The sequence below is a fragment of the Lathyrus oleraceus genome, chromosome 7 (assembly GCF_024323335.1).
Source record: "Lathyrus oleraceus cultivar Zhongwan6 chromosome 7, CAAS_Psat_ZW6_1.0, whole genome shotgun sequence".
Classification (NCBI taxonomy): domain Eukaryota; kingdom Viridiplantae; phylum Streptophyta; class Magnoliopsida; order Fabales; family Fabaceae; genus Lathyrus; species Lathyrus oleraceus.
In genome coordinates, this window is record NC_066585.1 from 388,999,832 (window position 1) to 389,023,649 (window position 23,818).

Consider the following 23,818-nt stretch of genomic DNA (forward strand, 5'->3'; position numbering starts at 1 on the left):
TCACATGGAGGCGAGAGAATAAGTTAAATTTGATTTGTTGTATGATTTTTAGGTGAATTACGGATACTCGGTAAGAACTAGACGTGAGCCTTGTAACCAATGAATCAGGGTATTATCGGAATGCTAGACTCCAACAATACATTTTCCATTCAATGTATTCATGAAATTGTTTGATGAACAATGAACATTCAAAAGATTGTTCAAAGGTTCCACTGGAATGCTAGACTCAAATGACCCCTATTTTCTTCCAAGTAATTAGGTATTTTAGAAACGAAAAAAGTGAATGAAAAGATAACTCAAGACGTGTGCCTCGAAAGAAACCTTCAAGGATTCAAGGATTGCGAGATTCCAAGGACCCATTTATTTCGTATTTGTTTAGGAAAAAAGTTTAACGAGTTGAGAAAGCGGAAGAGAAATTCGATGTTGATCAAGTGTTTTATCACATTAATGAAAATGGTTTGTGAAATGATTTGAAATGATACGGGGTACTTATTAAAGAAAAAAGCTTAGTGGGATTTTGAAAAATGTACTTGATGTTGATCAAATACCTTTTATCTTAGTATTTTTGAAAGGTTAATTTTAATGGTCATTTTGTCTTTTTGGATTAACAATTATGCATCAACTAAAAATATAATAAAATAAACTAAAAAATAAAGTAATAAAAAAGGTAAAAGAAATCCTAAAAGGAAGAGGGCACACTATCAATGCAAGAGGTAAAAGAATTAAAAAAAAACTAAAGGAAATAAAAGAAAGAATAAAAATAAATAAATAAAGTAATAATAATAAAATAATAAAAATATATATACAAAAGATAAAAATAAGCTTAAAATTGGGGGTGTAGCTAGGAAAATGCTATAGGCCTAAAGAAGGGAGCCTCACAATGGTGCATTGAGCAATTAGGAGGTGTCAGAGAGACTTCATCTTCTCCAACCCCATAATTGGTTACTATTCCCGTAGCAACAAAAGTGGAAGAAAATGGGTTCCAACAAAAACGTAAAAACACCATACCTTTCTCAAATTTTCAAGGAATTAAGCAAATAAGTAATGGAAATTTATCTACTTGATCTCACGAACATAATGGTATGTTCAAAATCAGCAAATAGACAATAAAAATTTTCAAAAATCAACAAAAATGCAGCAATATATATTTACTTGATTTGACCATTTTATCCACCCTCATGACAAACGAACTAGGAATTCATATTCGGGGTGATGTTGAGAAGTTATTGAATATATTATTTATGTAAAACAAGCATCAATTTTCATTTGACCATTTTTGTTCATGGAGGTTCAAGAACACTTAAACTCTTGATTTTGAAATCAATTGAGTTTCCATACAAAATGGTGATTATTAAGGTACTAAATAAATAAAGTAATAGTAAAAATGCAATATAATTAAATAAAGAATAAGCATAAGAGTTATTTAAACAAAAACATATCACTTTTGCATATGGAGGTTCAAGAACACTTTTCAACTCTTAATTTAAAATCAATTGAGTTTTCATGCAAAATGGTGATGATTAAGGTACTAAATAATAAAGCAAGAGTAAAAATGCAATAGAATTAAATAAAGACAAGCATAAGAGTCTACTTATTCAATAAAAAGAAAGAAATGACTTGAAAGAAAAGGAATAGAGTTTTGGCTTAGTTTTTGTGAATGATTGATGGTGTCATTTGTGAATGGAATGTGATTTATTTATTTATAGGCTCTAGAAAGGATAGTTTAGGAATTATACAAGAGTGTGAGTGTCTTCTAGAAACTTATTTAATTAAATAGTGACTAATGGTGTAATATATGCATGAAATAATAATGTAATATATACATGGAATAATGGTGTAATAAATGAGAGATATTTTGGACCTTCTAGAAACATTGATTTTTATTTTATGATGCATGAAAATGATTAATACAATTCAAATGGATATTTTGATGATAAATCAAATGATCATGGATTTATTTTTTCAATATACATAATGAAAAAAATGCAATTTTAGTCAATTTCTTCAACATGTAAAATGTTGACTTTATGTTGACTCTTTTACTATATGCATATATGCATGATTATTGTGACTTTATTTGATGATAAAAATGCATATATCTGAAAAATATAAAACTTGACAAATGGACATATATCAGATAAATTTGAAATACCCAGACAAAATTGGGGTATGGCAGTTGCCCCTATTTAATTACCTTGAACCAGAAGGTATGAATGACAACGGTATTCGTACATTTATGGTGAGAGATAATTAAATACGAAAAGACCCGGGTTTATCCTTCGAGATGCAAGGAAGAAGTGCGAAAAGAAAATGGAGTGAGAAATATAATGAGAAAGTTTATCATAAGGTAAATGAAATAATAAAGACTCTATGAGCATCATCGAAATAGTATCTTGGATGACATAATTGAGATATTCCAACAATGGAATGATACCTAAACTGTATCTAGATTTTCTGAACATTAACAGAACAATATCTTGAACTGAACACATGAGATTCCTTGAGGATCAACGAAATAGTGTCTTACATGATATAATTGAGATATTCCAACAAGGGAATGACACCTCAATCGTATTTAAGATTCTTCGAGGATACTAGAGTAGTTAAATAAGAGCTTATGAGATTCTCCGAATCAATAAAGTAGTATCTCAGGCAACAAATGAGATTCTTCATATTATTGAAGCAGTATCTCAAATAGGTAAATGAGATTCTCCGAATACATAAAACAGCATCTTATATGATCTAATCGAGATATTGCAAACAAGGGGAAATAATACCTCAATCGTATCTAAGACTCTTCGAGAATACTAGAGCAATATCTATAAAATAAATGAAATTCTTCAGATAAATGAAGCAGTATCTCAAATAGATAAATGAGATTCTCTGAATCGATGAAGCAATATCTTATATGATATAATCGAGATATTCCTGCAAGGGAATGATACCTCAATCTCATATAATACTCTTCGGGAATACTAGAGCAGTATCTCTAAAACAAATGAGGTTCTTCAAATAAATGAAGCAGTAACTCAAACAAATAAATGAGATTCTCTGAATCAACGAAGCAATATCTTAAACGTTCACCTATTGGGGGGGAATATTTCAGAAAAGACTCCCTTTTGGGGGAGAATTACTAGCAAAGCTCTGCAGGGGAAAAACTGATAAGAGACTTTTTAGGATATCCTCTACTTGGGGAGTAATGATAGCAAAGATGTTGGGGAATATCATTATCAACCATAAAGATTAAAAAAGACTTATTGGGAAATAATTCCATGAGCATATGCAGGGTAATAACACTACCGCTTTGAATAAGGACTGTCCTGGATACTTGTGATTGACCATGGATCCTGAATTATGTTATGTTTGATGTTTTGTATGACATTCCACTTTAGATGGAAGTGCTTATGCATGTAATGACGCATGAGATGCATGTGGTATACAGTTGTTGGGGATATTTAGGATGTGCATGCAGGAATGTGAATGATTTTTTTAATATTTTGTATAAGGCTATGCATAAGTATGCTAATGATTGATATGATTTTGTTTTTGAATCTTCATGTTTGGTAGGAAAAACATTTATGAATGATGCATGCGATGCATGTGGGAATGCAAATGGGAAAATGGGTAATTGGGATTTTATAGGGTTTTATTCTTGATCACCAATGATCTTGAACTTTGAAGGTGAACTTCCAGATGAGAATTGGTGAAAACGATTAAACTGTCAAACGAGAACTAGACTTAAAGGATAAGTTACCATACGAGAACTGGTGAAAAGGATTAAAATGCCAGACGGGAACTGACTTTATTTTTGTTTGTCAGACGGAAATTGACTTTGCTTTTTGTTTTTCATACGAGAACTGACTTTTAAAGTAAGCTACCAGGCGAGAATTAGTTAAAAAAGATAGAATACCAGACGGGAACTGGTATCAAAATAGGTGACCAAATGGGAAATGGTTTAAGAAATAATCTACCAGAGGGAACTGGTATTTGGTAAATGAATTTCCATACGTGAACTAGGCTTTGAAATGAACTGCCAGACGAGAACTGGCCTTTGGAAATGGTGTGCCAGACGGGAACTAGGCTTTGAAAATGATTTTCCATATGGGAACTGAACTTTTATTGAACTTCCAGACGAGATCTGGACTTTGGAAATGGTTTTCCAATGAATTTGGACTTTGAAATGGTTTGCCTGACGGGAACTGGACTTGAAAATGACCTGCCAACGAATTGTACTTTGAAATGGTTTTCCAGATGGGAACTGGACTTGAAATGGTTCGCCAGACGGAAACTAGTTTAAAAGATATTTACTAGTCATGAACTGGAGTTTGAAATGATTTTCCAGATGGGAACTGGACTTTGAATTGCCAAGCGATGTTGGGCTTTGATGTCAGATCTTGTTTTACATGGTTCTTTTATGTCAGATTCATGTTGTGGGGTTATGCTAGATGAATGATATGATATGCATGGCTTTATGCTTGAGCGAAGCGACATCACTAATGAATGAGGATGATTTATGCAATGATTGGAAGGTTTCCAAAAATGCCCTTGTACGGGTAATGAAAGAGAAGGTTCTTTGTAGCAAGGATTATATAGGAAGGCAAAGGTTATTGGATGGGGTGATAACATGATTCCCCGACACTTGTCTCAAAATCAGCGGTTGAGACACGACAAAAAATGCTTGAGCAACTTGAAAATATGGAGAGGGCTTGCTCCTATGTGGCTCATCTTGCCCCATTTGGTTGGACTTTGCAGAAGTTTTCCTTGAAAGGATGCTTTGGGAAGTAATCATACTAGAATGATGGTTTGAGATGGTCTGCCCCAGAATGAAAGGAGTTGTCCCTAATTAACCGACTTTTAGAGTGGTTGAATTTGACGTGCTTTTGAGGTAGCTTGCACCGGTATAAACTTTGAAGCAAATTAACTCACACTGATTGAATATTGAAGGGATTTTCCTTGGGTCAACAGAACCTCTAGGTGATCTACCCCTGGTTGATAAAGTTTTGAGTTGGTCTATTATGGATCAACCGATCCTTTAAATGATTTGCCCCCTGATCAACAGATGTTTGGAGACTTGCTTTAGACTGGTCAATTCTTGGAATAACCTTCTTATGACCAACTTGATGTTTTGGGTGGCATGCCCCTGATTCATGGGTTATGAAGTAGTCTTGATTATGGTAAATAATCAAGTTTCTCTGATTGCTCTTTGTTGAAATTTCCCTGATGTCAAATGTTGAATTGAAATTAAAGTTGTTCATTCATAACTGGTAATTTTAATGCGATGCTCATGCAAGTTTTGAAAAGAATCATTTATTGGAATGATGTGATAGTGTGTGATGAGTGGATCATGAGTCCAAATGCAATGTTGTCTTAACAATTTAAAGTGTGAAAGATACAACAAGAATAATAACATCAATGTAAAAGATTAGCAAATCTTTAGGAGTTAGTTTACGCAACCTTGCTATAAAGTGCTTTTAGAATAAAACCTTCTTCAATTAGGTCTTTTAAGGGTTGTAACGTGGCCTAGTTCATGGTTATCGAAACAAAGGATATGAGGCTCAAAATTGTTTTTGTACCCACCCTTCTTCTTGATAAACTCCAATCCTACGCTCAGTTAATTCAACATACACACGTCTTTTAAGAGAGTTTTGAAGGTGTAAGGATAAAGATGACGATTCAAGGTCTCTTGAATTGGAAGCCATCTTATTTCATTTTATGGATGTTGGTGACCCTTTGATTTTGGTATAGTGGTCACTAAATCTTGTTTTGTTTTTGATGAGGATTTTCATGACCTCTTTTGATTTTTGTTTTAATCCCTAACTTTTTCTTGGACCGCTCTTTGAAGCTTTGAGTCCATCGGGATTGCCCTGATTTTTGCCTAAGTCGTCTCTTGGGTGTTCTACTTAGCGATCTTTTTTATTGACTTTTTTGTTGCTGAAGGGTTGTGACTGCCAAGACATTAGTCATTGAAGAACAACCGACATAACCTTTGGATGTTTTAATGGTGCTTTTGACACTTAAAATGTGTTCTAAGAATATCATGCGGTTGATCCTCATATGAGATGTATTCTCTTGTAATTCGATCGTGTACTCAAATTAACTGAACACTATCCTGCCCCGAGTTAAGCGTAAAGGTTTATAGATCCGAAAGAAACACCTAATTCTAGGCTCAAAGTGGTTAACTAGGGATTAACTCCTTATCTCTCTAGTGTTTGGGGATTTGAAACAATGCATGTACATCATTAGCAAGATTTTATCTGAAAGCATACAGTCAATAATTATGGGTATTTTGTTATCGTCATCCTTCCTCAAATCTTTTCTAAAACAACAGTTATGATAAAGAAAGGTGAATGGGAGAAACACAAATGTATTTTTTGTTTTTGATATAAGAGAAGAAAAATGTGTGAATACGACATAATTGATTCAAAACATGCATCATTACTTCATTAATATTACCATTAAAAGCAACAATGTTTAAACACAAGTAGCTTTTAACAACAAAGAAATTACAAATGCAAATGAAAACAAATCAGTCCAATGATCGCCAATGTTGAGGATATCTTCATGTCTAGACCACTGGTTTTAGGAGATGCCCCTTGAAGTCTTCGAACTCATTCAGACGAGAGGTTGACGTGCACCAACAGGTTTCCTTCCGGAAAGGACATGTACTTTTTGTCCATCAACTGTTGTACTTTGGCCTTGAAAGCATTGTAGTCCTCAGTTGAGTGTCATATTGATCCATCATGATATCCACATTGCACCTCAGGATCATATCCAGATGGGCATGGTTCCGACAACGACCTAAGAGACTTGGGCTCCACCAGCGAGCTTTGAATCAGATATGGCAGAAGTTGACTGTATGACATAGGGATTGGATCGAGAGGAGCATTCCTTCTTTTCATATTATTTCTAGTCCTGGGTTGGTTCTGATGTTGATTATGATATCCTCGACCACAATATCTTTGATTTGCATAAGGAGCAGTCCATGGTTGTTGGTATGCCGCTCTAGGAGTCAGTGATTGTCCATAAGAATAACATGGTGTTGAAAATGGTGATTGTTTGAAAAAATGAGGGATCATAAGGTCTGGATGGTGCACCATAAGAATACCTAACATTTGCCATGACTGCCCTGATTTCATATTCCTTTTCCTTTTGGGAATTGTTGAGGGATTATATCTCGCTAGCTTGGCTGCTCGAGGCGCCTTGGATTCTTCTGCTTTTGAGGGCACCCTCGATACGTTCTCCAATTGTCACTAGGTGGGCGAAGTCTGATAACACATTACCTACCAACCTTTCAAAGTAAGGGTTCTGCAAGGTATCCATAAAAAAGTCAACCAATTCCTTATCCAAGAGGGTGGTTGCACTTGGGCAGTCAATTCTCTCCATCGTTGTGCATATCCTTTGAAAGATTCGTTGCTCTTTTGAGATAAGCTTTGCAGCTGCCTTCGGTCTAGAGCCATGTCCAAGTTGTAGTTGTACTTCTTTAAAAAGACATTAGCTAAGTCTTCCCATGACTGAATATGGCTTCTTTTCAACTTCATATACCAGCTCAAATATGGTCCAATCAAATTGTCTTGAAAATAGTGAATCATCAGCTTGTCGTTGTGAGTATGTGATGCCATTTTTTGGAAGAACATCACCAAATGGTGCCTTGGACAACTATCCCCTTTGTACTTATCAAAGTTGGGTACTTTGAATTTTGGCGAGATCACTAGGCCTGGAACTAAGCACATATCCATGACATTGAGACCATGGTTGTCATGCACCTCCATTGCTCGGATTTTATCCTCAAGGGCACGAAGCCTTTTGTCATCAAGATTGGTCAATGTCATCAACTGGGATTGGGTAGGAATGTTCACTTGTGGAGGATCATAGTTAGGGAGAAGATCGTACATTGGGTTGGTCATTACAATAAAGCCTGACGGGGAACCAACATTCTCTATGACAACATGCTAAAGATTGTTCTTCGACTGAGCTAGCATAGCTTCTAACATCTGGTCTACCTTGCCTTTCAAGTTGTTCATATCCTTTCTCAGCTCAACTTGATTTTGTTCCAAACACTCCCTTATCTTTTAGTAGCTCTCAAGATTCAATACAAGTATCGGGAAGTCAGCCTGTTGGTTATGGACAAAAGGTGGGATAAGTTTTTTTTGTTTATGAAAATGAAATGCAATTCATGTTGATGAAATGCGAATGCATGAATTTTGTATTTTGGTATGCAAAGAAATTGTAATGTAGGTATAGTCAGGGTCCAGGATAACATGAGTATCATAGAACAACCTACTAGGTAGGCTCCCTACAGTGGATAGTTTTACGCTCTCTACCCATAAACTACTCACATGGTTGGCTTTGAGGTTTTGGATAAGGTTCCAAGAGTCATGGACTCTAATTGTATCAACATCCTGCAACAGGCTAGCTGTTTTATGACAAGAGTAACGAAAGGTCAATTATGGGCGGGGTTCTCATGCTAGGCACACGAGGAGAGGTCCTCAGAGTCTAACACTACACAACCATCAAGATGGACACTGATTCTAAAAGTGGTTCCCAGAGTCATGGACCCTTCATGAATCAAGTCGTGCAATAGGCTAACTATTTTACAACGAGATCTACAAAAAGGTTTACTCTAGGGGAAGACTTCATGCAGGCACACAAGGAGTGGTCCTTGGAAACTAATACCACACAACTTCCAATTCTAAACTTAGGCGTTCCCTCTTCTTTTTCCAAAGCTCGGGTGTAGAGCTTTACTCATGGTATCATCCTAGATTTACAAACAAACAAGATGACAAAGCATATAATGAAAAATAAAGCATAAATCAAACAAATAAGCAAACAAGCATAAAGAAAACAATTAAGCAAAGTCAATATTTATCGCAAAAGCAATTATTCCCCAGCAGAGTCGCCAACTGTCGCATCTCGAAAAATACGATCCCCCGCGATGGTCATGGAAAAAATGATTCAAACAGAGTCGCCACCGAAATTTATTTATTCCAATGAAGGAAAGGAAAATATAGATAAAACCTTTGAAAATAGAAAATGGTCGTCGTAACCATATTCAGGTTCAGGAGTCAATTGCGCAAGGGGAAGGTATTAACACCTCTCACGTCCGTTGTACTCAACGGGAACCTTTTAGTCTAATTTGCGATTTGAATGTTAGCTAATGTTATTTTTTTCTTCGAGTGAATAAAAGATTGAAAAGAGAAATGAAAGGAAACATCAAAAGGGGGGAATGAAGTTTTTTTATTAGTGTGTTCGCCAAGATCTCGCAATCTCGTGCCTACGTATCCTTATAGTGCAATAAGAAAGTCAGAGCATTCGTAGTTCAGGGTAGACACGATTGTTGAGGTTGATTGTTTTTAGAGGATGAGTGTTTAGGCTATATTCTAACGGTTTAACATTGACTTGTCTACTCTCGGTGGAGGCTTAAGCGTTAGTTTGTGTCCGTGTTAGAAAGGATTAGACAAATGTCATATTATGAAAGATTTTCGATCACACGGGGGCGAGAGAATAAGTTAAAGTTGATGTGTTGTATGATTTTTAGGTGAATAACGAATATTCGGTAAGAACAAGATGTGAGCCTTGGAACCAATGAATCAGGGTATTGTCGGAATGCTAGACTCCAACAATACCTTTTTCATTTAATGTATTCATAAAGTTGTTTGATGAACAATGAACATTCAAAAGATTGTTCAAAGGTTCCACCGGAATGCCAGACTCCATTGACCCCTCTTTTCTTCTAAGTAATTAGGTATTTTAGAAACGAAAAGAGTGAATGAAAAGCTAACCCAAGATGTGTGTCCCGAGAGCAATCATCAAGGATTCAAGAAATGCGAGATTCCAAGGACCCATTTATTTCGTATTTATTTGGAAAAAAGTTTAACGAGTTGAGAAAGCGGAAGAGAAATTCGATGTTGATTAAGTGTTTTACCGCATTAGTGAAAATGGTTTGAAATGATATGAGGTGCTTATTAAAGAAAAAAAAACTCAGTGGGATTTTGAAAAATGTACTTGATGTTGATCAAATACCTTTTATCTTAGTATTTTTGAAAGATTAATTTTAATGGTCATTTTGTCTTTTTGGATTAACAATTATACATCAATTAAAAATACAATAAAATAAACTAAAAAGTAAAGCAATAAAAAAGGTAAAAGAAATCATAAAAGAAAGGGGGCACACTATCAGCGCAAGAGGTAGAAGAATTAAAAAAAACTAAAGGAAATAAAAGAAAGAACAAAAATAAATAAATAAAGTAATAATAATAAAATAGTAAATAAAAAATATATACAAAAGACAAAAATAGGCTAAAAATTGGGGGTGTAGCTAGAAAAATGCTCTAGGCCAAAAGAAGGGAGTCTTACAAGGATGCATTGAGCAATTAGGAGGTGTTAGAGAGACTTCATCTTCTCCAACCCCATAATTGGTTACTATTCCCCTAGCAACAAAAATGAAAGAAAATGTGTTCCAACAAAAACGTAAAAATACCATAATTTTCTCAAATTTTCACGGAATTAAGCAAATAAATAATAAAAATTTATCTACTCGATCTTTTGAACATAATGGTATGTTAAAAATCAGCAAATAGACAATAATTTTTTTTGAAAATAAACAAAAAGGCAGCAATATTTACTTGATTTGACCATTTTATCCACCCTCATGACAAACGAATTATGAATTCATGCTCGGGGTGATGTTGAGAAGCTATTGAATATATTATTTATGTAAAACAAGTATCAATTTTCATTTGACCATTTTTGTTCATGGAGGTTCAAGTACACTTTAAACTCTTAATTTTGAAATCAATTGAGTTTCCATACAAAATGGTGATTATTAAGGTACTAAATAAATAAAGTAAGAGTAAAAATGCAATAAAATTAAATAAAGAACAATAAATAAGAGTTATTTAAACAACAACAAATCACTTTTGCTTATGGAGGTTCAAGAACACTTTTCAACTCTTGATTTAAAATCAATTGAGTTTCCATGCAAAATGGTGATGATTAAGGTACTAAATAAATAAAGCAAGAGTAAAAATGCAATAGAATTAAATAGAGAATAAGTATAAGAGTCTACCTATTCAATAAAAAGAAAGAAATGACTTGAAAGAAAATGAAGAGAGTTTTGGCTTAGTTTTTGTAAATGATTGGTGGTGTCATTTGTGAATGGAATGAGATTTATTTATAGGCTCTAGAAAGGATAGTTTAAGAATTATGTAAATAGTGTGAATGCCTTCTAGAAACTTATTTAATTAAATAGTGAATAATGGTGTAATATATGCATGAAATAATAATGTAATATATACATGGAATAATAGTGTAATAAATGAGAGATATTTTGAGCCTTCTAGAAACATTGATTTTTATTTTATGATGCATGAAAATGATTAATAAAATTCAAATAGATATTTTGATGATAAATTAAATAATCATGATTTTTTTTCAATATGCATAATGAAAAAAATGCAATTTTAGTCAATTTCTTCAACATGTAAAATGTTGACTTTATGTTGACTTTTTTACTATAATGCATGATTATGGTGACTGTATTTGATGATAAAAATGCATATGGCTAAAAAATATAAAACTTGACAAATGGACATGTATCAGATAAATTTGAAATACCCGGACAAAATTAGGGTATGACATAGGGGACATTGTCCCTCGGGATGAAACCTCAAGGAATCGTTTAAAGCACCTCATTGAAACACTTAGTTGATGGATGATAATACCAAGGAGGAGATAAGGGTCTGTTTTGGTAACTTTTCACCATTTTACCTTTTTTATCTTGTTACCTTTGTCTATAATATTCACTGATGATTTGTTAATTATTATGTGTATACTTGATGAAGTGTGAAAGATTAATTCAACAAATGAAGAGGGAAGCTCGAGATATCCCATCGATGGTTGGTCATTTGAATTCTCCAAGACTTGCCACCATCCCTATTCTGAATGGAGTGACGAGGCAGATAACATGTCCTACTCTATTGGGTTTACCGAAACCCCAAAGGAGAAACGGATGTGGTTGGTTGAAAATATACATGTTGATACTCTTTATGACCGAGTATGATTGTCGGTGAAGACAATGAAAGTTTATGTATTATTTTCAATCAAGGTGGAGGTTGTCGGGGTTGGTTGAAAATATACATGCTGAAGAAGTCCCACGTTGCTTAGTTTTATGAATGAAGAGAGAGTCCAAGGCTATATATCAGATACAATTTTTTTGAAGTCCCACATCTCTTAGTTTTGTGAAGGAAGAGGGAGTTCAACGCTATATATATGATTCAAGTTTTTCATTCTAAGATACATCGGTCAAAAGCATTTTAAGCTTGTATTTAACTTTCTTTGTTCTCTAATACTCTTGTATTAGAGTGTTGTGAGATGTAGTTAAATATTTGTTTTGGAGGGTGTGTGTATTGAGGGGTCTAGGTTAGTTAAGGGTATATTATATGTTGTAACAATTTTCACATAGTGTTATTCTCTGGTTGTCTATTAACAATAGTCCTGGGTTTTTCTCCGATTTTGGAGTTTCCACGTTATGTTCTTGTGTTGTGATTATGTTTCTTTTTTCTCTATGCTTTGTTTTTTTCCTCAACAACTGGTATTAGAGCCCGATTCGATCTGGAGATACGTGTTCTTAGTATGCTTTATGATTGGAGTTTTGTCTGATCTTCCACATAAGAAAAGAATCATACCATAGCCAAAACATCCAAGGAACATATAACACCAACCTTTCCTCATACCATAGCCAAAACACTCAAACATTATACCATAGCCAAAACACCCAAACACCGCACCATAGCCAAAACACCCAAACATCACAACAACCATATGACTATCAAACACCACAATAACCATTTCAACATTTCTCCAACGAACCGTTCACACTAATGCCCCCTCCAATCGTCCAGGCCGCACACCAATGACCTCATCAACACATCCACACTACTCTGACATAGGTCGCAAACTAAGTTACGATAGTGTGTCGCTCCATACACAAGACTTCTTAGAAATGCAAGAACTTCTTAGGGATTCTGGTGATGTTCATAAGACCTAAAATCCTCAAACACATAGAGTGAATCAACAATGAGTGCAACAAGTTACGATAGCTAGGGGTATGGAACTGATGACCGGTATGACCAACTTGATCGTCATCGTTAGTTTCTGTAAAAGTATTTTTAATTAAATGTTAATTTTTGTTATTTATACTAAAATGATTCACAATGTACACGGGTGTTAGGCCAATTGACACCTCCATTTAAAATATGTACATTGACGCCAATTGAATTGTCAACACCATGTAATCCAATTGGCACATCCATTATAAAATATGGAGTTGTCGCCAATTCGTCTGCCAACAACACTTCGTCCTAAAAATTCTTTGTTTGAAAGTGGGGTACTTTAATAGTTTGTTTGAAACATGTGTTACTTTGTGAATTAATTTAAAAAATGAGTTATTTGGGTAAAAAAATGGACTCTTCCGACCCATAATTGAGTGATCAATTTGCAAGAAAAAAAGTTTCAAAATGAATGATTCGTTTCAATATGTAATACAATTTTTTTTTCAATTATACTATTTAATTATTATTATTTTCATAAGTTTCAATAGTTAATAATAGACACTTTAGTAAAACTATTGTTTTCTCTCTTTTATTTATTTAATTTTTTTAATATGTGTGAACTAATTCGTTGAGTCATTTATCATGAGACAGAGAGAATTACAAATAGTATAATAAATTAATGATAAATATAAAATTTTAAATTATATTTTAAATCATAGTATTTGAATACACCAATTTGATGAGACATGTCAGAAGAAACAATGCTTAAAGGAAATACAACTCTTTTTATCTATTTTTCTAATTGTTATTATTAAAGTTTAATGTTATTTATTAGTTATTTATTGTGGCAACTTTTATTTTATTTTTACTACATTATTCTGTTTTATATTTTTTTTAGGGATTAATTACTATACACTGTCAACGTAAAAGGTTTTACACTATCGATTCATCATCATCACCCGTTTGTATTACTTTATATGTTTTTAAAATAAAAGTCAAACTTGTTTCAATATCCAACGTCTATGATTAACTGACACTGTAAAATCATTTTACACTGTAGTATATATCAATTAAATTCTTTTTTTTAATCCAAATTAATATTATATTTGAAATATTGAACTTTGTCAATATAATTTTAGTTTAATAAAACACTATATCAAATATTAACTTGAGTGTATATTTCAAATATTACACCATTATAAACTTCATTATATATAAATACCTTATATTAATATTACTTTATATTCTAAACACTATATTAATATTTATATGATGATAATTATATTTTAAATATTTTTTCTCATTTTGTTGACTTTATTGTACTGGAAGGGTCTCTTACTAGTATAATTGAAATAATAAACGAGTGCATAACAATTAAATTGATTTGATACGAATCTGTAATTTATTAATGTAAATTGGTTTGGACATGGACGAAGAATGTAAGTTAAAATTTTCATTTTACGAAACAAACCCTGAAGTTTAGGAGTCCATGATAACATGAAATAATATCACATTTTTGGACTCGATTTAATTAAATTATATTATTATTTGATTCGATTTATTTCATATTATTCGATATTACTTGGTATTTTCCTTCTATTTATTTCAGGTCACACTATTTGAAGCATACGTGAAAAAGAAAGAAAAGGAGGTGCAAAAAGAGGATAAAAAGCAATCAACTAAAGCCCAGCCCACAACTACAAGGAGAGGCGCTGTGATGCTGTGACGATCGCCACACAAGGTGTGACGATCGCCACACAAGGTGTGACGAGCGTCACACCCTCCTGCTAAGTGTTACGAGCGCCACACAAGGTGTGATGAGCGTCACACCCCATTCCTATATTTTTGGCTTTGACGCGTAACAGAAGCACGTTCACCCTTTTCTTCGCTTGACCAGTTGACGTGTGACCAAAACCTACTGAAGGACGTTGGAAGAAACGGTCACTTGATGGATTGGTATAAATAGATCCAATGGTGGAACCCTGCGGGGGCTCTCTCAATTTTCCAGTTTTCGGCACCGTGCATTATTTTTACTGCTTTTTAATTTTCCAGCACTCTACTTTCCTAGCAATTTTTATTTCCTTTTCTTTTCCAGTCAATTTTCAAAGCATTCAATTAATTTTCTCACAATAGTTTCTACACCGGAAACTATTGTGTAACTTTTACTGGATCTAACCTTACGTTAGATCATAGTATTTTATTCCTTCGCCTTTATTTTACTGTCTGATCGAAGATTGTGAAGAACAAATCCAACCGGTCTGTGGTGGAGTGTTCAAGCATCGAAGCTAGGAATAATCAAGATCTCTATTAATTTTACAGGTTCTTTAATTTTATTGTTTTAATTTATATATGCTTTGTACTGCTGTTTATCTATACTGTTTGTCTGACATGGCTGTATTTAAGCATAATTATTGTTTAGGCTTGTTTAGCATGTCCGGCTAAATAAACTTAGGTATCGGTATGTAAAGTAAGCGAAATAAAGGAATCAAAACTAAGTTGGTTTAAATTTATTTAAAGATATAGTCACTCTTTTTATGGTCTCAATTTACAGGGTTAATACCAAAGTTTTTGTACGAGAGTAAAAGACGTAAAGAAGTTAAAATCAATAGAACGACGGTTTGAGTTTTTAACTGGACAGTGTAAATTGGACATTAACTTTAAATCAGGGCGAAAGCAATTTTTAGAGTTAATTAAATTCTAATCATTTTCAAAAAGTATTTTTAAAGGTTAAATGTGAGGACGAGAGTTAAGCATTTAAGTTTAATCATATAATCTAAGTCAACAGAGCGAGAGTTTGAGACGAGGGTGTTTAAACGGTTAGTATTTTAATAAAAAGAGTTTCTATAGATTCTATTGTTTTCAAAAAGTGATTTTAGTTTTAACTAAATAGTGAGAGCGTACGTTAAGGTAAAATCATAGTCTATTCAACAGAGCGAGAGTTTGAGAAAAGATTTTTAATCAATAGTGTCTAATGAAAGGACTTATTTTAAAACTAAGAAACCAACGAAGATTTGATTCCCTAATTACGACGAACTACATACCGATATCCGTGTTATTCGATATTTAATCTAGATCTCATTTTAGTTTTACTTTTCCCCCTAATCATCAAAGTATCATCCGCCTTAGCTTTACGAAGTGACCTTAGAAAACGGTATATCGATTCATAAGTCCATGTGGGATCGATATCTTTTATTACTACGCGATTAGACTGTGCACTTGCAGTTAATACCCCAATAGACTCATAAAGTCGCGATTCAAGTTTTTGGCGCCGTTGCCGGGGACTTTTATTTAGTCGATATCGTAACTCTTCTGTTACGCTGTAGAGACTAAGGCAATTTTTTATTATTTTTTTTCTTGTTTTTCGTTGATTTGTATGCCACACACTCGCTCACAAGGCGAACCGTATTACTTACGAATCAACGATGTTAAACGATATCTCCGAGTCTTACGACGAATTCGGGAGTATCGTGCTACAAACAATCTTCCTCCAATCGAAATTCCTGATCTCAAAAATCTTCTTCCTTCTCCGATACCCGAGATGGCAGAACCAGCTCGTGCTCTTCGAGATTACGCCGCTCCATCGCAAGATGAGTCGCATTCGAGTATTGCTCCACCCGCAATCGAAGCAAACAACTTCGAACTTAAACCTTCGCTGTTACAGGCAGTGCAACAGAATCAATTCTCTGGAAATCCTACCGAGGATCCAAACCTTCATTTATCCGTATTTGTTCAATAGGCTGATACTGTTAAAGCTAATGGTGTCACTTCAGAGGCAATTCAACTTCGTCTCTTTCCTTTCTCGTTAAGAGATAAAGCTAGAAGATGGCTTCAGTCTCTTCCTTCCAACTCAGTCACCACATGGAATGAGTTGAAGAAAGTCTTTCTTGCCCGATATTTTCCTCCAAGCAAAACAGCTATGTTAAGAGCCCAGATAAATGGATTTAAACAGAAAGATAACGAGTCTCTTTTCGAAGCATGGGAAAGATACAAAGACATGATGAGACTTTGTCCACACCATGGTTTAGAGGACTGGTTAGTAATTCATACCTTCTATAATGGTCTCTTATACAACACAAGATTAACAATAGACGCCGCCGCAGGTGGTGAGCTTATGGATAAACCTTACGCTGACGCATATCAACTTATCGAAAGCATGGCCCAAACCCGTTATCAGTGGGGAAGCGACCGAACAATGGTAGAAAAACCTCAAACGAAAAGTGGCATGTACGAGATAAGTAGCCTTGATCACGTTAATGCAAAAGTGGATGCTCTTGCCCAGAAAATTGAAAGTTTAAATGTATCACCTCCAGCCACCGTGGTTGTCGTGACTCAAAATTGCGAAGTCTATGGAATCCAAGGGCACACTCCTACAGATTGTCAACTCCTAACAGGAATCCAAGCAGAGCAGGTGAACTATGCTCAAGGAAATCCTTACTCGCATACCTATAACTCAAACTGGAAGAACCGTCCTAATTTTTCATATAAGAGTAACAATGCCTTATACGCACCAGGACAAGCTCCCAATCAAGCCCCAGCTATACCTCCTGGATATCAAAAGCCGACCTCATCTACACCTAACAATAACGTTCCTAGGAAATCCAACTTGGAAATCATGATGGAGAACTTCATAGCTTCTCAACAGCAAACCAATAAAGATTTCTTAAACCAGAATGTACACACTAACGAACAGATTAAACAATTAGCAAGTAAAGTAGATGCCCTGGCTACCCATAACAAAATGCTGGAAACACAAATCTCACAAGTAGCTCAACAGCAAGCGCCTACTGCTGCCCCAACTGGTACATTTCCTGGACAGCCCCAACCTAACCCGAAAAGCCACGCTCATGCAATTATATTGAGAAGTGGAACAGAGGTAGAAGGGCCATCTGATCCAAGAGTTGAGAATCAAAACTCTAAAAAGTCAACTGAGGAAGAAGATAAACCTAAGGAAAAGGAAGAGAGTAATAAGGAAACCGTAGAAAAGAAAGAACCTTATGTACCTCCACCGCCTTACAAACCACCTATCCCTTATCCTCAGAGGCTAATTAAAACCAAAGACGCGGGCCAATTTAAAAAATTTGTTGACCTACTAAAACAATTAAACGTCACCATTCCTTTCACAGAAGCTATTACACAGATGCCCTTGTATGCTAAGTTCTTAAAAGAAATTCTTTCTAATAAAAGGAAACTTGAAGATAGCGAAACCGTTACACTCACTGTTGAATGTAGCGCTATAATCAAGAATATGCCTCCTAAACTTAAAAATCCCGGTAGTTTCTCTATACCCTGTCACATAGGAAAATTTGTCATAGACAAAGCTTTATGTGATTTAGGAGCCGGTATCAGTGTTATGCCCTTGTCCATATGCAAGAGACTTGAAATGGGAGAATTAAGACCAACTAAAATGTCTATGCAATTAGCAGATCGTTCTGTTAGATATCCCGTAGGAATTCTTGAAAACGTTCCTGTGCGCATAGGTCAATTCTACATTCCAACCGATTTTATAATTATGGACATAAGAGAAGATGAAGTTACCCCCATTATATTGGGAAGACCATTCTTAGCAACCGCCGGTGCTATCATAGACGTAAAACGAGGACGACTCACTTTCGAAGTAGGAGAAGAGAAAATTGAATTCATTCTTTCCAAATTTTTGAAAGCACCTGCAATAGAAGACACATATTACTTCATGGATATCATCGATGAATGCATAAAAGAAACAGAATTAGAAAATGAAGAATTAACTGACTGTCGTGTAGAAGACAGACTGAACCAATGTTTAGCAGTAACATCGGATCCTACGCAATGCCTTAAGAAACCTACCCTCGACTTGAAAACACTTCCCAAAAATCTGAGATATGAATTCCTAGACTCAGAACTTGAAGGACCCGTGATAGTCAATGCAGACCTAGGAAAACTCGAAACCGAAAAACTCCTACATATCTTAAGAAAATATCCGACCGCACTAGGCTACAACATCACCGATCTTAAAGGGATAAGTCCTTCTATTTGTATGCACCGCATCATGCTAGAAGAAGACTGTAAAACTTCTAGGGAACATCAGAGGAGACTAAACCCGATCCTGAGTGAGGTAGTGAAGAAGGAAGTAACGAAGTTATTAGAGGCAGGTATCATATATCCTATATCCGATAGCAAATGGGTTAGTCCTGTACACGTAGTACCAAAGAAAGGAGGTATAACAGTTATCGAAAATGAAAAAGGAGAAACTATAACCAAACGAATCGAATCGGGATGGAGAATGTGCATTGATTATAGAAAGCTAAACAAAGCAACCCGAAAAGATCATTTTCCTTTACCATTCATAGACCAGATGTTAGAACGATTAGCCAAACATTCTCATTTCTGCTATATGGACGGTTACTCAGGCTTCTTTCAAATACCAATTCATCCTGATGACCAAGAAAAGACAACGTTCACATGTCCTTTTGGTACCTTCGCTTATCGACGAATGTCGTTTGGCTTGTGCAATGCTCCTGCAACCTTCCAAAGGTGCATGATGGCAATATTCTCCGATCTTCTTGAAAACATCATGGAAGTCTTTATGGATGATTTTTTCGTATGCGGACAAAGTTTTGAAGAATGCCTTGAAAACCTAGAAAGAGTTCTAGAACGATGTGTAAAAGTAAACCTAGTACTTAATTGGGAAAAATGTCACTTTATGGTACAAGAAGGAATTGTTTTAGGACACATCATATCAAATAGAGGAATTGAAGTAGACAAAGCCAAAATAGAAGTAATCGAAAACCTTCAACCTCCGAAAACTGTGAGAGAAGTACGAAGCTTCTTAGGACATGCCGGTTTTTATCGACGATTTATTAAAGATTTCTCTAAAATAACTAAACCTTTAACCGGATTATTAATGAAAGATGCTGAATTCATCTTCGACAATAAATGTTTAGAAGCATTTCAAACGCTTAAAGAAGCATTGATCTCCGCGCCCATAATGCAGACTCCGGATTGGAATGAACCATTCGAAATAATGTGTGACGCAAGCGACTACGCCGTAGGCGCTATTTTAGGACAACGAAAGGATAAAAAACTTCATGTCATATATTATGCAAGTAAAACTCTAGATGAAGCACAGATGAATTACGCCACGACCGAGAAAGAACTTTTAGCAGTAGTGTTTGCACTTGATAAATTTCGTTCTTACTTGGTCGGAGCTAAAATAATCGTTTACACTGACCACGCTGCCATTAAGTACCTCCTAACAAAAAAGGACGCTAAACCTAGACTCCTAAGGTGGATCTTGTTGTTACAAAAATTTGATTTGGAAATCAAAGATAAAAAAGGAACTGAAAACGTAGTAGCAGATCACCTTTCTAGACTTGAAAATCTGGAACCGGAAAGAACATCGATCAACGATGACTTCTCGTACGATAGACTTATAGCTAATTTGGAAGAAAATAGAGCTGATGAACAGGTAGAGACCACCTTGGCTATATGCGTTACACCATGGTACGCCGACTTTGTCAATTATTTAGCCGTCGGGATGGTTCCACTTGATTTGTCCTACCAACAAAAGAAACGATTCTTCCATGACATAAAACATTATTATTGGGACGACCCTTTACTTTTCAAAAGAGGCCCCGATGGTATTTTCCGTCGGTGTATACCTGAAGAAGAGATAGAAAGTATAATCCAACATTGTCATTCCGCTCATTATGGTGGACACGCAAGTACATCCAAGACCTGCTCTAAAATTCTACAAGCCGGTCTTTATTGGCCAAACATATGGAAGGATGTGCATGCTGCTGTCAAGAAATGTGATAGATGTCAACGCATAGGAAATATATCTAGACGTGACGAGATGCCACAAAAGGGCATTTTGGAAGTAGAGATTTTCGACGTGTGGGGAATAGATTTCATGGGACCTTTTCCACCTTCTTTCGGTAACAAGTACATACTCGTAGCGGTTGACTACGTATCAAAATGGATTGAAGCTATAGCTTCTCCAACAAACGACACACGAGTAGTAACTAGACTCTTTAAGAATATAATCTTTCCAAGATTTGGTGTCCCAAGAATAGTAGTCAGCGATGGTGGATCGCATTTCATATCTAAGATACTCGAAAAACTATTGTTTAAATATGGTGTAAAACATCGAGTAGCGACAACTTACCATCCTCAAACCAGTGGACAAGTGGAAGTGTCTAACAGAGAAATTAAACAGATATTGGAAAAAACAGTCGCCACGTCAAGAAAAGATTGGTCATCAAAATTACCTGAAGCTTTATGGGCTTATCGAACTGCTTACAAAACTCCCATAGGAACAACCCCATTTAGGCTTATTTACGGAAAATCTTGCCACCTCCCGGTAGAATTAGAACATAAGGCCTATTGGGCTATTAAAAATTTAAATTTAAACTTTAAGGCCGCCGGTGAAAAGCGAATCCTTGATATAAACGAATTAGAAGAACTTAGACAAGACGCATACGAAAATGCCAGAATCTACAAGGAAAGAACGAAAAAATGGCATGATAAGCGCATATCAAGGAAAACTTTCAAACAAGGCGATGTAGTCCTTTTGTTTAACTCTAGACTTAAGTTATTCCCAGGAAAACTACGCTCTAGATGGTCAGGCCCTTTCCAAGTCACTAATGTTTTCCCTAGTGGAGCAGTGGAAATTAAGGGAAAATCTATGGAAACATTTATCGTAAACGGGCAGCGTCTGAAACATTATCACTATGATGAAAACAATGAAGACTCGCAAGTCCTGAAATTAGACGTATTGTCTCCTAAATCTATAGATTAACATTTACTAGTTTTATGTCGAGCTTGCGACATTAAACAAAGCGCTTCGTGGGAGACAACCCACAAATTTTTACTATCTTTTCTTTGATTATTCTTTTGATTTTATTTCATATTCATTCTTCATTTATTTTATTTTATAAAACTTTTCTTCTTTTCTTCTTTCGGCATCTGGCCAATCCCTGACTAAATTCTTGTTTTTTCTTTTCTTTAGTTAACACTAACCTGATGGGACAAATTGATCGTATGGGTATCAAATTCAGAGGGAGAGCTCAGAGACAAAAATTTGAAGAACTTTCTGAGAGAGATGCACCCAACCTTCTATGCTGATGAAGATGCAATGATCGTACTTGGGCTAAGAGATAGTGTCCTGTATCTGCTGAATCAAATAGGGTGGGAAACCACTCCTATTCGCAGATAATTTGTTACTTACCGAAGGCTAACTCTAGAATTACTTAGCTCCCTGATCTATTTACCAAACCACGAAAAAGGAATAAACTGAGGTTTCATTCAATTCAGGATGTTCAATATGGAGTATCAATTTAACATTCAAGAGTTTACTAACCTTTTAGGGTTCCCTACCTCTTTTGATACATTCACCGTGAGCCAAGAAGAGCTTTTTGAGTATAGAGAGCTTGAACATTTTTGGGGAAGTTTGACGGGTAATGACGACCCTGAGGAACATGAGTTTCTCTCTGGAAACATACATAACCCGGCTTTTCGCTATTTCCACAAAATCCTAGCACACACTCTTTTTGGAAAGAGATCAAACATTACCACAGTATCACGTGATGAACTCTTCATAATATTCTGTGCTTCCCAGAACCGTCCAGTGAATGGTGCCACCTATATGTTGGCGAGTTTCGACCGCCTTATTCAAGCTGACTGGTGTGACGAGCATCACACAATCCATCATGGTCGTCACGCAAGCGCAATGTGACGCCCGTAACACCTTCTGTCACGAGCGTGACAGCTCCAGAATAAGTGAACGTTGGTGACCATTGGGGACACGACCGTTACCCCCCACCTTTTTATTTTCCCCATTCATTCACCTCTTTACTCCACCCCACTCACATTCCTCCACATTTATTTTTCTCTCACCCACTCCTCTTCCAACTTCCAAAAACTTTTCCTATAAATACCTACACTCCATTTCTCCCTAAACCACATCATTCCAACAAACCACTCTATACAAATACATTTGCATCCTCTTTCCTTCTTTCAACCCACCTATCAATATGGCGGAAAACCAACAATTCGGAAATATCATCTTCCGATCCGAAGATGATAACTATCAACGAGAGCAATTCGATTGGTTTCAACAACGAGGTGTCATCTCTACCAGGTATCCTGATTTAAATTGTTTACAAGAATTAGGATTACTTCAAGGTGTGCAATGGATGCTTCGGCTTGCTGATTTAACTTTTCTTTGCACACACAATCAACCTACCTACCCATCACTCACCTTAGAATTTTTAAGTTCTTATTCGTACACCACTCCAACCGGTGAAGACGAGTACTTAACCGGTACCGCAACTTTCCGCATGTTCAACACCGAGTACTCACTATCCCAAGATCAATTGAGTTCCATGCTACAGTTCCCTGTAGGAGACCAAGTCCACCCAAGAATCCCTCCGAACTCACAGTGGCCCATAAACGCCTTCGACCTCTTTAGAAAAATATCTGGTGTGGAAACCGATAATTGGGATGCACTACTTGCTTCACACATACATAACCCAACCATCCGGTATTTTATCCGCATTCTGCAAAACACCATTTTTGGTCGACCCAACAACAGCAAAGTCAATGCCAAGGAATTATTCTTCCTCCACTGCGTCTTTGCAATGGATACAAAGGTAAACGCCGCTTCTTTCTTATTTCACCATATCCGCACCCTATGTGCTAGAGGCCGCCAACCTTTCGTGATTGGAGGATTAATAACCTCCATAACACTTGGTTTGAATCTAGGGGACCGACTTCAAAATTTACAATCTCTG

At 35.7% G+C, this 23,818-nt stretch overlaps 1 non-coding gene across 1 annotated transcript; it reads right to left on the bottom strand.

Moving 5' to 3' along the window:
- Positions 1-16,965: 16,965 nt before the first annotated feature.
- LOC127108617 (small nucleolar RNA R71) lies at positions 16,966-17,072 on the bottom strand. The gene has a single exon (XR_007796143.1). It is a non-coding gene; the product is annotated as a small nucleolar RNA R71 (small nucleolar RNA).
- Between the last annotated feature and the right edge of the window lie 6,746 nt (positions 17,073-23,818).